Here is a 15,181-nt window from a genome sequence, read left to right as displayed (position 1 = left end):
TGGGAGTCTCTGGCTGTGTCCCAATTCAGGGTCTGCACGCTTGAAGTACGCATTTTAAGTGCAATTACGTCACCGCCACGCGTCGACGGCTGTCCCAATTCGAAGTGTATGTCGCTACCCGATCCGTACCGGAAACCCGATCCGTACCCCGCATGCGCAAATATTATGTCACCTCCTCTCTTTGCCAGCATTGCGACATTCAATATATTTGAATGATACGGTTAGCGCCCAGTTAGCTCCTAGCACTTCTCAACAGCTCTGCCTCCTTTTCGACTACCGGGACATTTAAACTATGGATAATCCGTATACAAGCAAATTTATGCTTTTCTCCTCAACAGAGAGCGTCCCCCGATTGAACAACAGCGCCGTAAAATAAGAAGAATGGCGCCTAATTACAGAATTAATAATACAGACTTTGTAATATGTCACGTGAAGATTCAGCAGCCAGATTAAGTGTTTACTGGCAATTGACAGTGTAAGCGGACATCATCATCACTATTCCAACAATCCTCTCCACACAGACAAGCATAAACACACTCGACTATCACTAAATCAAATTTAACACACGTTTGTAATGACGCTAATTCAGTTTACAATAGGGTTCATTCGCTCGGTCAGCAGGTGGCAGTATCCTCGTACACTGGGGAATAAACTGCCATTAAACGAACAGAAGAAGAAGAAAACCCCTGCACATGCGCGGTAGGGATCGGGTAGACCCGATTTGAACGGTCCGACTTTGCACATGCATGGTAAGAATCGGGGAGTACTGATCCTTAACTATCTTTTTATTTTTCGTTTTTGTCTACATTATATTGAAATGTTTCATTATTGGAAACATTTTAAGAGATACTTATTATTCTTAACATCTTAACAGATACTCTGCTCCGTAACTATCGTAAAACGCTTCGACCGGAAGTAGACACCTTTCGCGCATGCGGGGTACCGATCGGGTTTCCGGTACGGATCGGGTAGCGACAGGCGCATTTGGAGTATGCATTTGAAGTACACTGTCGCTACCCGATCCGTACCGGAAACCCGATCGGTACCCCGCATGCGCGAAAGGTGTCTACTTCCGGTCGAAGCGTTTTACGATAGTTACGGAGCAGAGTATCTGTTAAGATGTTAAGAATAATAAGTATCTCTTAAAATGTTTCCAATAATGAAACATTTCAATATAATGTAGACAAAAACGAAAAATAAAAAGATAGTTAAGGATCAGTACTCCCCGATTCTTACCATGCATGTGCAAAGTCGGACCGTTCAAATCGGGTCTACCCGATCCCTACCGCGCATGTGCAGGGGTTTTCTTCTTCTTCTGTTCGTTTAATGGCAGTTTATTCCCCAGTGTACGAGGATACTGCCACCTGCTGACCGAGCGAATGAACCCTATTGTAAACTGAATTAGCGTCATTACAAACGTGTGTTAAATTTGATTTAGTGATAGTCGAGTGTGTTTATGCTTGTCTGTGTGGAGAGGATTGTTGGAATAGTGATGATGATGTCCGCTTACACTGTCAATTGCCAGTAAACACTTAATCTGGCTGCTGAATCTTCACGTGACATATTACAAAGTCTGTATTATTAATTCTGTAATTAGGCGCCATTCTTCTTATTTTACGGCGCTGTTGTTCAATCGGGGGACGCTCTCTGTTGAGGAGAAAAGCATAAATTTGCTTGTATACGGATTATCCATAGTTTAAATGTCCCGGTAGTCGAAAAGGAGGCAGAGCTGTTGAGAAGTGCTAGGAGCTAACTGGGCGCTAACCGTATCATTCAAATATATTGAATGTCGCAATGCTGGCAAAGAGAGGAGGTGACATAATATTTGCGCATGCGGGGTACGGATCGGGTTTCCGGTACGGATCGGGTAGCGACATACACTTCGAATTGGGACAGCCGTCGACGCGTGGCGGTGACGTAATTGCACTTAAAATGCGTACTTCAAGCGTGCAGACCCTGAATTGGGACACAGCCAGAGACTCCCACTGAAACATGACGCAGAGGGAACACCCAGGAAGCTAAAATAACAAAGTCATGAAAGAAACCAAGGAGGAATAACATTACAAGACTGAAAACTCATCACCAGAGTAATATGATAAAACTCTGTAAAAACTACAACAGAAAACAGGAGGAAAATATAAACATCTGAAACTTACACTTGAATATAGTAACTAGAAACAAAGCTTAAAACGTAGGACTAGGACATGATGTCCACCTGTTCAATTCCTTCAAGAAACAGACAAGAAATCACGATATGACTACGAATCAGTCATTGTAGTTTTGTAATGGTTAACAGAAGAAAAGTTTAAACATGCGTCTGCTGTTAATGATTAGTTGTATGCAAATGACCTTTACTGGACACATAATCCATCTGTACAACAATAATTTGCCACTTTAAATCTTTATCATAGCAATATGGAACAATGAAATATTAGAGCTGTTTTAAAAGCTCAGTTCAATGAAGAAGCTCAACTTTTTCTCTACTGGTTCAAAACAAAGGATTCATTTCAAAACCTGCATTAACCTCATTTGCAGAGTTTACCTTTAGCAGTTTTAGCAGCTCTGTGACATCAAAGTCATACAGGTTGTTTCTTTGCTTTAGGTCATCTTTCATCAAAGACCGATACAGTTACTGTTTAAATAAGAGGACTGTGTGCGATTTATTGTGACAGAGGTAAAACAGCACCTGGGTCACTCCTGCAGAATCAGGTTGCTATTTTCTGACTAAACCGGTAAAAAATGAGGAGGAGACTATTTGACTCAATCTCAAAAGAAAACACACTGTGTGAGAATCTAATACAAGAAATCCTGTCTCTGGTTAACGCTTTCCCTGGAGGCTGTCCGGAGTTAAACGAATGTTTGCATGCACTTGCAGGCTGAGCTTTACTCTCAGCAGGATGCAGGTTTGGTGAGAAGAATTTCTTAGAATTTAAAAGAACAGCTATTTTGATACCAGATGCTTGAATTTACAACCTCATTAGAGAGTTCTTTCACCAGACTGGATAAAAGAGATCCTCTCTGCTGCTACTTCCCATTGAAACATGCTCAGACATTTTTGTGGTTGAGATGGTGTGTGGCATAGGCTTTACTAACATTAGATTGGGTATTTTCATGAGTTTGACAAAATAATCTAAAAGCTTTTGTTTCATTCTTGTAGCTCAGAGTTGGTCATTCACAGTATGATGCCTTTAAAATCACCATCACGCAGATTTCAAGAGTCATCTAAGCAAAACCAAGAAAACAGACAACTTTTCCCAAATATGTATAAAAAATTCTAGAGTATTACCAAAAATATGGTCATTGCTAATTAACTAATAAGTATACCAGTAACACCTGGAATAAAAGCAATTTGGTGTCTTTAAGTCCTCAAAACAAGTGACCTAAAATGATGACCTCAGGGTTAGCACTCGACAACGTCACTGTCAACATCTTCTATAACTGCTGAATTTTCTGATTTTCTAAAATCAATTTTTATTTATTTTTGGTTTCTTTTTCTAAACCTAACTGAGTATTTTAAGTGCCAAAACCCGAATAATGAACAGAATTATTTAAGAATATGCAAAAATGGTTAGTTTCATGTTGGACTCAAATTTTGACCAATTTAAGTCTCATCCAGCCTCCAAATTTGCTATGGTTTATTAAAAAATAATAATAATAATAACATTTTGCTGTGATGAGCTCACTGTTTGCCAGCTGGTCAAAGACTGCCGCAGGATTGTTGTAGCTTGTTGGACAGAAATGGTGAGGTAAAAACAAAAATACCAAAAAGAGATTCAGTTATTCCTGTTTTTACTCTCTGATGCTTTGATATGGGAAATCTATAAATTTGTTGTGTCCTTGAGTTGAAAACCATAAAACTCATTTCTAAAGGTTTCATTCTGTGTTGTTAAACCACCACCTGCTGTGATTGGCGGAACATACAGTTTTCATGCTTTCAACAACAGATGTTGGCTGCTGTATTAAAGGACAAAGCTGTTCATATTTTATATTGTTTACAGTCTGATTTGACAAAAACACCAACATTAAATGTTTCTGTCCATCTTTTATACTGTGTGGCTCTTAGCTTCAACTTCATGGTTCTTACTGAAGACGTGGATCTTTAAATTCGTCACACGCATGCAGTTTAATATAAAAAGTATGTGGTAATATTAACTTCTCATTGACTTGGTATTTTCAAAAAAAATTTATTTTTGATCTTTCATCTTTGCAGTGGAATCTGGTCACAGATTCCACTGCCTCAGGTTTCACCCTAACGCAGGTATATTATACTGTAAGTGATTATTACTGAGCCAAATAATTAGCTCGAGGTTAGCAAAGTTGAAAAGGCTTGAATGTGTTTGAAAGCAGCAGATTCCATATTACAAAAATGATGTGTCGCATAAATCTCACTGTAATAAAAGTAAGTTGTTAACTATTCCTGTGTTATTAATACATGAATTGCATTGCATACATGATGATTTGACTAGGGACTGAGCCTCCCTAAAGATCCGTTCCTAGAATTGCCCCTTAGATGCCTATCTTACCAAGATTGTGGAGACTTGTTAAATTGCTGCCTTAGATTAGAAATGACAAATTACAGTGCACCCTGCTTGGTTTACATATACAGCCGAATGTGATTATCAAAATCCAAATGTTCAAATGTCAGGGTTGCTTGTCCCAGTTTGGATTTTTGCTAGATAACCTGCTTTTGCTCCACTGTGCTGTTTGGTTTTACGTGACAAACAGCAGACTGCTCAGTTTAGACTCAGGGGGGGGAAAGGACCACCTCTTGACTGGGGCCAAGATTTCTTTCTTTGTTGCTATTTTTGTCAGCTGCCATTTTTGATTTCCAAGGTCAGGTATGGGTGCAGGTGGGACGCTCACTGCTGCACTCCGCCCTGATTTGTCCTCATAGATGTGATGCTGGACCAAAGATGCTTCACCAGCTCTCTTGTCTTGTGCTTCCATCTTGAGCACAGCCACGGCAAGTAGATTTGACAATTATTTACAGCATACAACTAATTTTGAACATTTTAAACAGCCAAGTAATGAACAAGAAACAGGAGTCTGCACTGTTATTTACAGTGGATTAACCTGAGTCGCCCTGTCCTGAACAGTTCAGCAGACAAAACAGTTTAACAAAGCGCTTTAAAGAAAAAAGAATCCTAGATTTGCATTGTTTTATTTGCTTGCTAACAACAATCAAGGTCTGGAAGGACCTCCACTGGGGCAGACACCTCCACAGGCAGTTGATCCCACAAGAGAGCACAACTGGCTGCATCCAGATAGGTTCATCCTCTGCCAAATTCCAGAAGGGGAGAGAGAGTACTGTGCAGAAGTCCAATCAGCCCTCCTTTTGTTAAATTTTCCTTCCAAGGAGCCGTTTAAAAAACCCGGTCTTGAGCAACAGTTTGTAGGCTTTAAGGACTTAAACAGTCTTTCTTTGGACATTGGCTTCTGGTTTGAAAAACAGAAGAATTTTTTTATTTACCCACGATTCACTGAAGCAGGAAAAGTTCTCCTAACTCATGTCATGTTGACAACTTTTGAATTCTATCGTCATTAATCGTAGCTTTTAACATAAACACATTATTTTTTCTCATTCCTTTCGTGGAATCTATGGAAAATGCCAAAGGCAACACAGCCATGTGTTCTCTCCAGGTACTCCAGCTTCCTCCCACAATCCAAAGACATGCAGTTAGTCAGGTTAGATTAACTGGAAACTCTAAATTGCCCATAGGTGTGAGTACGAATGGTTATCTGTGTCTATCTGTTAGCCCTGCTACAGACTGGCAACCTGTCCAGGGTGTGCCCTGCCTCTCATTCTAAGGCCCTATGACCCTGAAAAGGATAAGTGGAAGAGAATGGATGGATATGTGTTGAATATATGTTTGTGTTTTAACTTTAATATTCTATCCTCCCATGTGTCCTTGTATTAAGCTTTAGATTATAGTGTGTACTCTTTGAGGTTTTGGATTTGTGGTCATCTTTAGGAATTTCCAGTGATTCTCTAGTCTTGGAATGTTTTGCTTTTCACTTGAGATTTTTTACTTTTTATATTTTATTTATATTTTTGTGTTTTGTAACATATAATTGTTGTAATTAAATGTTCTTGTTTAGTGATTTTTGAATGTATGGCTCGTATTTAGACTTTGTTATTACAGATTATTTTCAGCATTAAAGCTTACTTTTTGTCAGAGGTTGGTCCTCATCTTCTATCACAGTCTGCAATATATTAGAAAAAAAAGGGATATTAATACCATCTGGAAGGAACCTGATTGGCAAAGGCTTAGCATGGCAATGACCCAAAACATGCTGGCAATGAAGTAAAAGTATACATGGAAAGAAAAACCACACAATGGACCACTATCAGTCCCAAACGTCAGGATTATTGATCCCAGTCACCTAAAGAATAGCTTTGAATGTCCTTCCGTAAGCCTGGAGAACTATTATATGCTCTGTACTAAATAGTCTATACTAAATTGTTAGATTTCAAGGTTGTTTGAATTCCACAAACTCTGTTTTAAATGCTAAATACACTTTATATTTTGCTTGAGAAGATATATAGCTATATAAGAAATCAATGGTGGCTAAAGACTACACTTTGTGTTTGAGCAACTTTTGCATTTCCACAATAACAAAACCATGACGATTTGTTTGATCGTGCTTTTAATAAATCTTTGTTTTTTATCCTTTTCTTTGGTGTCATGGTTTAGAAATTTATCTGAAAAGAACAGAGACTCACTCAAGCTGTTAAACCATCTAACAGGCTAATTAGCGAGTCACAGCTGAGCCCAGCATCCCTGTGTACCAGACAGTTACAGCGGCTGGCTGGTTCAATTTAACTTGATGACCTGCACACTTTGCATAGAGAGTTTCAGTTTCTTCCCCCTGGATGAAGGTTCCCAGCCCCAAAGCACAGAGCAATGTGGTGTAAAAACAGCTTTCTTCCAGCAGCCATCACTCAGATGAACAAATCCCACTTTGCTGTCCTACGTGATGCTGTGTGGATTCTCGGTTATTTATTTGCATAACGGATGGATAACTCAATCACTACTGTAGACCAAATGTACCCACAGCTACACGTAGAGTAAACCGAAGCTGAACCTGCTGGGTGGGGACTCCAGTTTGTGTTGTTTGGCCACTGCAGAGACATCCCTGGCAACTAAACCATGCCAGTATGGTTCACAGTGCTGCTGCGCTGCAGATGCTTCAATAAATTAAATGTATTTGTCACAGATGAAAGCATTCTGCTGCTGGTACAAAGTTTACAACTGATGACAATTTGTTCTTTCAGTCACTGGAACAAACTCAATATACTGACAATTATTCCAGCTGCTAAATGAACAGTACTTTTTGTCTTCCCTCCATCCTTTGATTGGCTTACTGAAAACTTTGATGATCACTGATCTACCGTAAATACAAGTTCTCAGAAATTGGTAATCCTTTGTCTATTTTTAGTAAGTTAATATGTGTATTTGGAAGTTTGGGGTTTCTTTAATATTGTTTTGTATCTTTTTGTTAATTTTTGAGAGTTTTTGTTTGTATTTTTTACATTTTCCTTGTGACCAATTCAAATAGAAACCTGCTTTTAATGAGTTTGTTGACTTTAAGAAATATAGCATGTCACCAGACTTGTGATTTAACATGAAACCTTTTGCAGGGTGGTTATCTGATCGTCACCCTTCGAGCAGCCTCACGGTGACAAAGCCAAACCAAGTTTCGTGTTTATTATAGTCTAGACACTGATCCGAGGTAACAGGATGATTTAAACTCAGGGATTTAAAAGATCGAGCCAAAACTCAGAGTGACTGAAAGCATCAGTTTCCTGAAGCCTTATCTCTCCTCGGTGCTTATCCAGCTGATAAAGTCTGTCTGCAGATTTCTGGAGCCTTGGATAAGCAGTTTAAATCATAAACCCTAAATGAACCCTAAGAAATTAACATCTTTAGTCTTTAAGCGTTTTTATGAGCACTTCCTTGGCAGCCAAACAAGATAACAATGCAAAAGTAAAAGCCTCCATTACATAAACTGCACTGACTGATTCTGCTGTTTTATTGTATATATGTGCTGCAGAGTTACAAGGTGCTGTGCAGTAAAGACTCCATAACATGCACAATATGACATACCACAACTTTATTACATCATAAAAACAAGCAACATAAACACATCATGAAGGCCACGTAAGTATTGTTTACATTGCAAGCCATAAAGTCAGTTTATCATATTATACAGGCTGCACAAGGAAACAGGTGGGTGGTTTTATCTACTTGCAGACGTTATTATATGACAATTTTACCATTTGATTTTTTGGGGCATGTATTAGAATTAGGAGTAGGTTCAGTTTTTTCATCGTCTAATTTTTCTTTCCCTGGTTCTCCAGAGGTGAATCTGGTGCATCTTTGGTGCATTCTAAAACTAATCAGTAGTTTTTAGTTCCTTACTCCAATCACTAAAATCACTACACTTAACCATGTAAAAAAAAAAAAAATTAACATATTTAAAAACAATACAATTGGTCTGATAACATTTGTGAGGTCTATGAGCTTTGGTCTCTGATATGAATGGTGAGATTGTTTGCTCCAAATTAGAACCTGTGACTTTTAAAAGTTGAAGGTTTTGCCATCCAGGAGTTGCTCATTCATTTTGTGAACCTCATCATCATGATCGTCACTATTAGTAAATATGAGATCAATCTGATGAAGTTATATTTAGGGACACAAAACATATGACAATGACTATGTTACAAACTGCCATGTGTTGAATTGTGATTAATCATGATTATACAGGTCTGTATTATGATCTCAGTTGTGTAACACAATTGTTCATCAACTTAAACATCATGCAGTTAGTGAACTTGATGCCCTTTTACACAGGATTTTACTGAACTTTAAATATACACTCAGCCATGTCACTGGGCACAGATTCAACAAGGTGCTATCATGTCAATATGGACCAAGGTTTCCGGTGATATTGACAGGAAAACATCACAGTTGTTGTGCAGTTTACATGGCTGCACATCCACAGTAAAAAACTCCAATTCTACCACGTCACAAAGGTCCTCTACTAGATTGAGATCTGGACACTGTGGAGGTTTTGGGGTAAATAATTTTTAGATCCTGCTGGAATCCTGCCCTTATGGGAACACAGTGGGCAGCTCATACTAAGGGGTCCAGAGAGTGCTAAGAAAATATCCTCCACATCATTACATCAGCCAACCAAACCATAAATAAAAGGCACAATGGATCCATGCTCTTTACGCCAAATTTTGACCATACCATCCGAATGTTGCAGCAGAAATTAAGATTCAGATAAGACAATTTTTCTCATTTTCTGTTGTCCAATTTTGGAGTGTGTGAATTGTAGCCTCAGTTTTCCTGTTCTTTGCTGGCATGATTGGCACCCAGCATAGTCTAAAATTTGGCTACAGTGTGTCCCAGGGGAGTAATTTCCAGGGAGGTTAAGGGGGTTATGACCCTCCCAATAATCAGACCCAACCAATATAACCCCGCCAATAAAATTATGAATTATCTTGCATACATAGACTGTGGATTTTCTTTTCTGCAGAATCTGCATATCTAATGAAATAAAGATGAACTGGGAAACTGGCCTGTTACTGAAGCCAGACAACATTAACCAGACAAGGAAAAATGCGGCACATTAGGAAAAAAAAAACCAAAAGGCAAAATGCTCCAACAAAATATCAAAACAGCAGGAGAAAGGGTGAAATAAAGTTGTGCAGTAATCTAATAAAACAGCATTAGATAAAAGGACTGAATGATATTTCAAAACCGGCATGATATCGATTGCTGTCAGAAGCAAAAAGTTTCCACTATTATGGTTGATAATAGAGCACAACTGTAGTTTCAATCGTTCAGCAGGTAAAAAAATGCAAATAAACTTCTGGAATAATCTCAAAAATACAAACCTCTCTTTTGACTTAATGAACTGCTGAGTTTACCCAGTCATTTACGGATTTACCTTTCGGCTGTAAAAGGCTGAGGAGGTATGTCATCACAGACACCCAAGTTTGTGAAAGTGATAACAAGGTGAGGTGGGATTTTGAAGGTATTGGCAGAACAAGCGAAACGCAGCTCAGGCAGTGGCTGAAGTAAAAACTTGGGTGTGGAAGGAGTTCAGAGAGGCCAGGAAAAAAGACTTCTTTGACTCCCTGGAAGTGATTCTGGCAAACTGTCAGGTGACTCATGAGGAAAAAGTGGTGCTCTACCTGCACTGTGTATAGTCCGGGTGGAGAGCTGCTGACTTCAACTGAGGGGGTGTATCAGAGCCCATGGAGATTTATTTTGTCATTAGCAGCCTCCTTAATACAGACACAAGGTATGTTTATGATGAAGATAAGGAACACCTCCTCCGGCTAGGGAGAGGGAAGTCTGAGCTTCTCTTAGGCTGCTGCCCCAGCGACCTGTCTCAAGATAAGTGGAAGATAATGGATTTTATGTAGAAGGTTACTTTATGTTGTAAAGATTTACAGTTGTATGGATTTTTAACTTACACACTGTTTTTGTATATACATCCCCAGCTCTTACGGTGAGATTGAGGGTTTATTGCCATTAAACCTGAAAACTTCATCAGTTAAAGTGTTATCCTTCATTCGGGGGAGGGGGTGTGGGGGGGAGGGGGTGGGGTCGTTACACAACCATTGCAGGAGCTCTGCTAGGGCTGCCCTTTGTCACTAATTCTGTTCATAATATTTATGGACAGAATTTCTAGGTATATTCTAGGTATATAGTTAATTGGTGGAAGGCTTCCATTTAGGTGATCTCAGAATCTTGCCTCTGCTTTTTACGATGATGTTGTTCTTTTGGCTTCAGGTAGTGGCTTTCACCTCACCCTCGAGTGGTTTGCAGTCGAGTCTGAAGTGGCGGGAATGAGAATCAGCACCTCAATCTGAGTGCCCACTCCAGGTTAGGGACGAGTTCTTGCCCCAAGTGGAGGGTTTTAAGTATCACAGATGCGAATGGCAGAAATTAGCTTTCTCTCTGAAGGGTGGATCATTCGAGTTTGGCCATCCGGGAGTAGCTCAGAGTGGAGGCGTTGCTCCTCCACATCGAAAGGGAGCCATTTAAGTTGGTTGAATTGATAAGAATGCCTCCTGGGTGATGTGCTCCTGCCCCAGGGCAGACCTAGGGCATGCTGGAGAGATTATATTTCTCAGCTGGCCTGGGAACGCCAAGGCGTTATCCTAGATAAGCTGGAGGAGGTGGCTAGGGAGAGGGAAGTCTGAGCTTCTCTTCTTAGGCTGCTGCCCCAGCGACCTGGCCCAAGAAAAGTGGAAGATAATGGATAGATGGAGTTTGAATCCCAGTGACTCTGATAAGGTCAGAGGTCAACTTTTCTGACAATTCATTTCAATTTGATTTGATTTATAAAGCATGAAATCACAACAACAGTCGCCTCAAGGTGCTTTATATTGTAAGGTAGACCCTACAATAATACATACAGAGAAAAATCCAACAATCATATGACCCCCTATGAACAAGTACTTTGGCGACAGTGGGAAGGAAAAACTCCCTTTTAACAGGAAGAAACCTCCGACAGAACCAGGCTCAGGTAGGGGCGGCCATCTGCTGCGACCGGTTGGGGTGAGAGAAGAAAGAAAGCATAAAAGACATGCAGTGCAAGAGAGCCAGAGATTAATAACAAGTATGATTCAGTGTAGAGAGGTCTATTAACACATAGTGAGTGAGAAGGGTAACTAAAGAAGAAATACTCAATGCATCATGGGTAACTGAGACCTTTCAAGTTTATACCATAAATAAATCTACTAGGAGGCTGAGGGTTAGTATTTTTAAACCCCCCAAAAAGGAGATTCAACTTCCTAAGATGAATAGTAATTAGAAGAAAATATCCTGAAGACTAAGTTTTTATTATGAATAGCTAATCATTCTTGGTTGTATCCAATCATAATCGTGTCCTTGTTGTTTCATCCAAGTAAGAAACAGTTATTCTGCTGTTTCTCTAACTTGTGCCTCCTCTCTCCTCCTGCCTGTGTTCTGTAAATTAACCTCAGCACCATATGCTAAAGGATGTCTCACATTGCTAATAAGAGAAGGAAAAGCTATACACAATCACTACAAGTGTCATGGTCCTGAGTCTGTCGACTCAGTGTTTTGTGTTTCTTTATGCTTTTGTTTATTCTGAGTATGTTTTCTGTTATGATTTGCCATTTGTTAGGTTTCTGTTCTGTGCCTGCCCTGGTCACACTGTCTGCTTGTGAATCTGTCTGTTTAGTTCAGTGTCGTGTCTGGTTCTCTGTGTGAGTTTCCTGTTTTATTCTGAAGGTCCCCGTCTCATGTGAGTGTGTTCAGTTTACTTTTCCCTGTCCCGTCAGCTCCGATTTCTCCCAGCTGTGTTGCCCTCCTGTCTCTCATCCCCTGATTACCGGTGTGTGTATTTAAGCCCTGTGTGTTCTCCTGCCTGTGTTCAGTTCCTCTGTCTGCGTCTCTCTGCCCCACACCCCGTTTCTTATGCTCTCAGGTTTGCCATTTAGTTTTCCCAGTTTAGGTTTCTCCAGTCGTTTGTCATTCCTCACCGCCTGTTCTGTCACTGCCACTTCTGTAAATAAACATCACTCTCATCACCAGTCTGCCTGCATTTTTGGTCCTTTTCCTCCTTCACCACACGGCTCGCCCCGGCAGCTGTGACAACAAGTACAGAAACTAGTGTTAAAATACTCTAGTCAGAGTAAGTGCTGATTCAACTTCAAGTAAAAGTGAAAGAATTCAGGCTCTGAACTCAACATAAAAAAGTAAACAGCAGCTCTTTGGAGGATATTTGTTTCAGGTAATGGCTGCCCAGCTAACTGGACCTCATGCCATATTAATAAAGTAGTAAAATGAACACCAGTACAAGAAAATACAAACTGTATTTCATCCTAAATTTAAATTCTTCAGTTTGAACATCTGGTATCCAGAACACAAAGAAAGAAAAAAGGGAATTAAAGAGCTATATTTGCTGTTGCCTACATTGTAGATGACTTCGTCTCCACAGCCAAACAGGTTCGACATGTGTGGGAAACCTAAGATCGGGTGTAGTGGTGGATAAAAAACAAAACAAAAAAACCCCACAGAAATAAGTAGCAAAGCATTTCTACTGTGACCTTCAGTAGATTTTGTGTACAGGCTATACTGTGCTGAGCTGCTTCTGGCTTTTGTGGATTTAGTCAAGTGAATTCGACAAGATAAAAGCAGATGTTTAACAAACCATCATGATTTCCCAACACCGGGCAGTGTAGAGCTGGTATAAAATGGGAAAACAGTGAGTGGCTCTAATCAGCATCATCAGTTTTAATTTAAATTGATGTCTGCTATGTAACCTAACACTGACGATGAAGAACACAGCCGCTTTGTTTTAAGACCGGCTGTGTGGCGGACAGGAGCAGGACTCACAAAGCAGAACTAAGAGACAAAGGAAGAACTAAAAGCAACTTTTTCAAGGTACAAATTAATGGAGGTCAAACACAGAACCCAAAACTATCAAATGTCGAGGGAAACAAGGAACACACGACGCACACCGCATGAAGGACAACACAACAAAGGACAAAGGAAGACTGAAACAACACACACAGTAATGAGGGAACATGCAACAGGTGGGAGAAAAGCTGAAACCAATTACTGAAGAGAAGAGAGAACAAAATACAAAGAAAAATAGACAGGCGGTCACCAAAATAAAACAGGAAATGACTGACACTGAGACCCATACTGAGACACACAAGCTTAACACAGGCAGAAAAAACACAGAGAAGACCGAGGGAACGGAGTGGTAACGCCAGAGGGGCTGACCTAAGGATTCAGAAACTAAGAACTAAAGGCATTAAACCACAGCATTGAATGGGACTGGTACCAGGTTTAAGGGGGGAAAAAACCCAAAACACATTAAAAGTACAAAACCAGAAAATCCCTCAAACATCACAAAACTCAAAACCAAGATTTTGCCCAGCAGTTTCATGTATTTAGAACAACAACATGTGAGTATCCTTCAGTTTCTTTTGCATGAATATTAAGAATAAGGATAAAACATAATTTAGCAACATGTTGTGTATCAATCCAATATTTATTTAAAATGACTGAGGACATCAATGAGCAGTCCTCATCTCCTCTTCCTCTCCTGTCTTACATTCATCATAGTACTATAAACGATGCACCTTTGTATGTGATAAGTACTGGCGATGGATACACCAATACGATTGCCTTTTATGTGTTTTTGCTCTGTTTAGGATTAAATTTTTGTTTGCTGTTAAGTGACATAAAATAATAGGTCCTCTCAAATTTCTTAAACCTAAAGTAATGAGGAGTACAATTATTTAGTTACAAGGGGCTAAAAATCCATAATTATTAAATGTTTTTGCATTATTCCTCTGACTTATTTAAACAAAACTTGGTGTGGGAGTAAGAGGCTGAATGTTACGGTACCACCTCAATAAACCTTGGGTGAGAGCGATACATCTGGTGCTTGGGAGTCTACACAAACTTCACGATATTCAGTGGAAAGCTGTTGTCTTTCATTCCTGTTAAATTAAATCAGCTATTTTCCTAACAGGTCTGGGGTCCGTTCCCAAAAAATGAATCACTGGAAACAATGAAGTTGTATTCGAAGTCAGCTTAAGTTCTTAATGCCAACTGAATCAGGTTTTCTCATATATGAGATAAACTTAATTCACATTTTCAGAGTTTTTGAATCAACTTTGACGCTTAAAGCCAAGAATTGGCTGAATGTTGTCTGACTATTTTAGAGGGAAAAGAAAGTTTTAATTGGAGATAAGTCCAACATGAAAAAAGGAAAAATTCATGTCTTTTGTCCTCATCCTTCCCTCACCCCCTGACGATTCACGCCTCCCTGAACCTGGTTCCACTGGAGGTTGCTTCCTGTTAAAAGGGCCGGTTAAAAAGTTTTATTTTCCCACTGTTGATAGGTGCTTGCTCATTGGGAATCATCTGATTGTTGGGATTTCTCTGTATTTTTGTGGGGTCTTTAACTTACCTTAGGCACCTTGGAGCGACTTTTGTTGTGATTTGGTGCTGTATAAATAAAACTTAATTAAACAGCACTGAAAAATGCAGAGACAGAAGGAACTAAAACTGCTACTACTAAAACAAAAAAGTACAAAAAAATTGAATCAGCACTTTAATTTATGTGTTATAATTCGGGAGATTCTTTGACTTTTCTTTTAGTGCCAACTCTG

The sequence above is a fragment of the Neolamprologus brichardi genome, chromosome 15, assembly GCF_056152115.1.
Source record: "Neolamprologus brichardi isolate AB-2024 chromosome 15, ASM5615211v1, whole genome shotgun sequence".
NCBI lineage: Eukaryota > Metazoa > Chordata > Actinopteri > Cichliformes > Cichlidae > Neolamprologus > Neolamprologus brichardi.
This window is presented reverse-complemented; position numbering follows the sequence as displayed.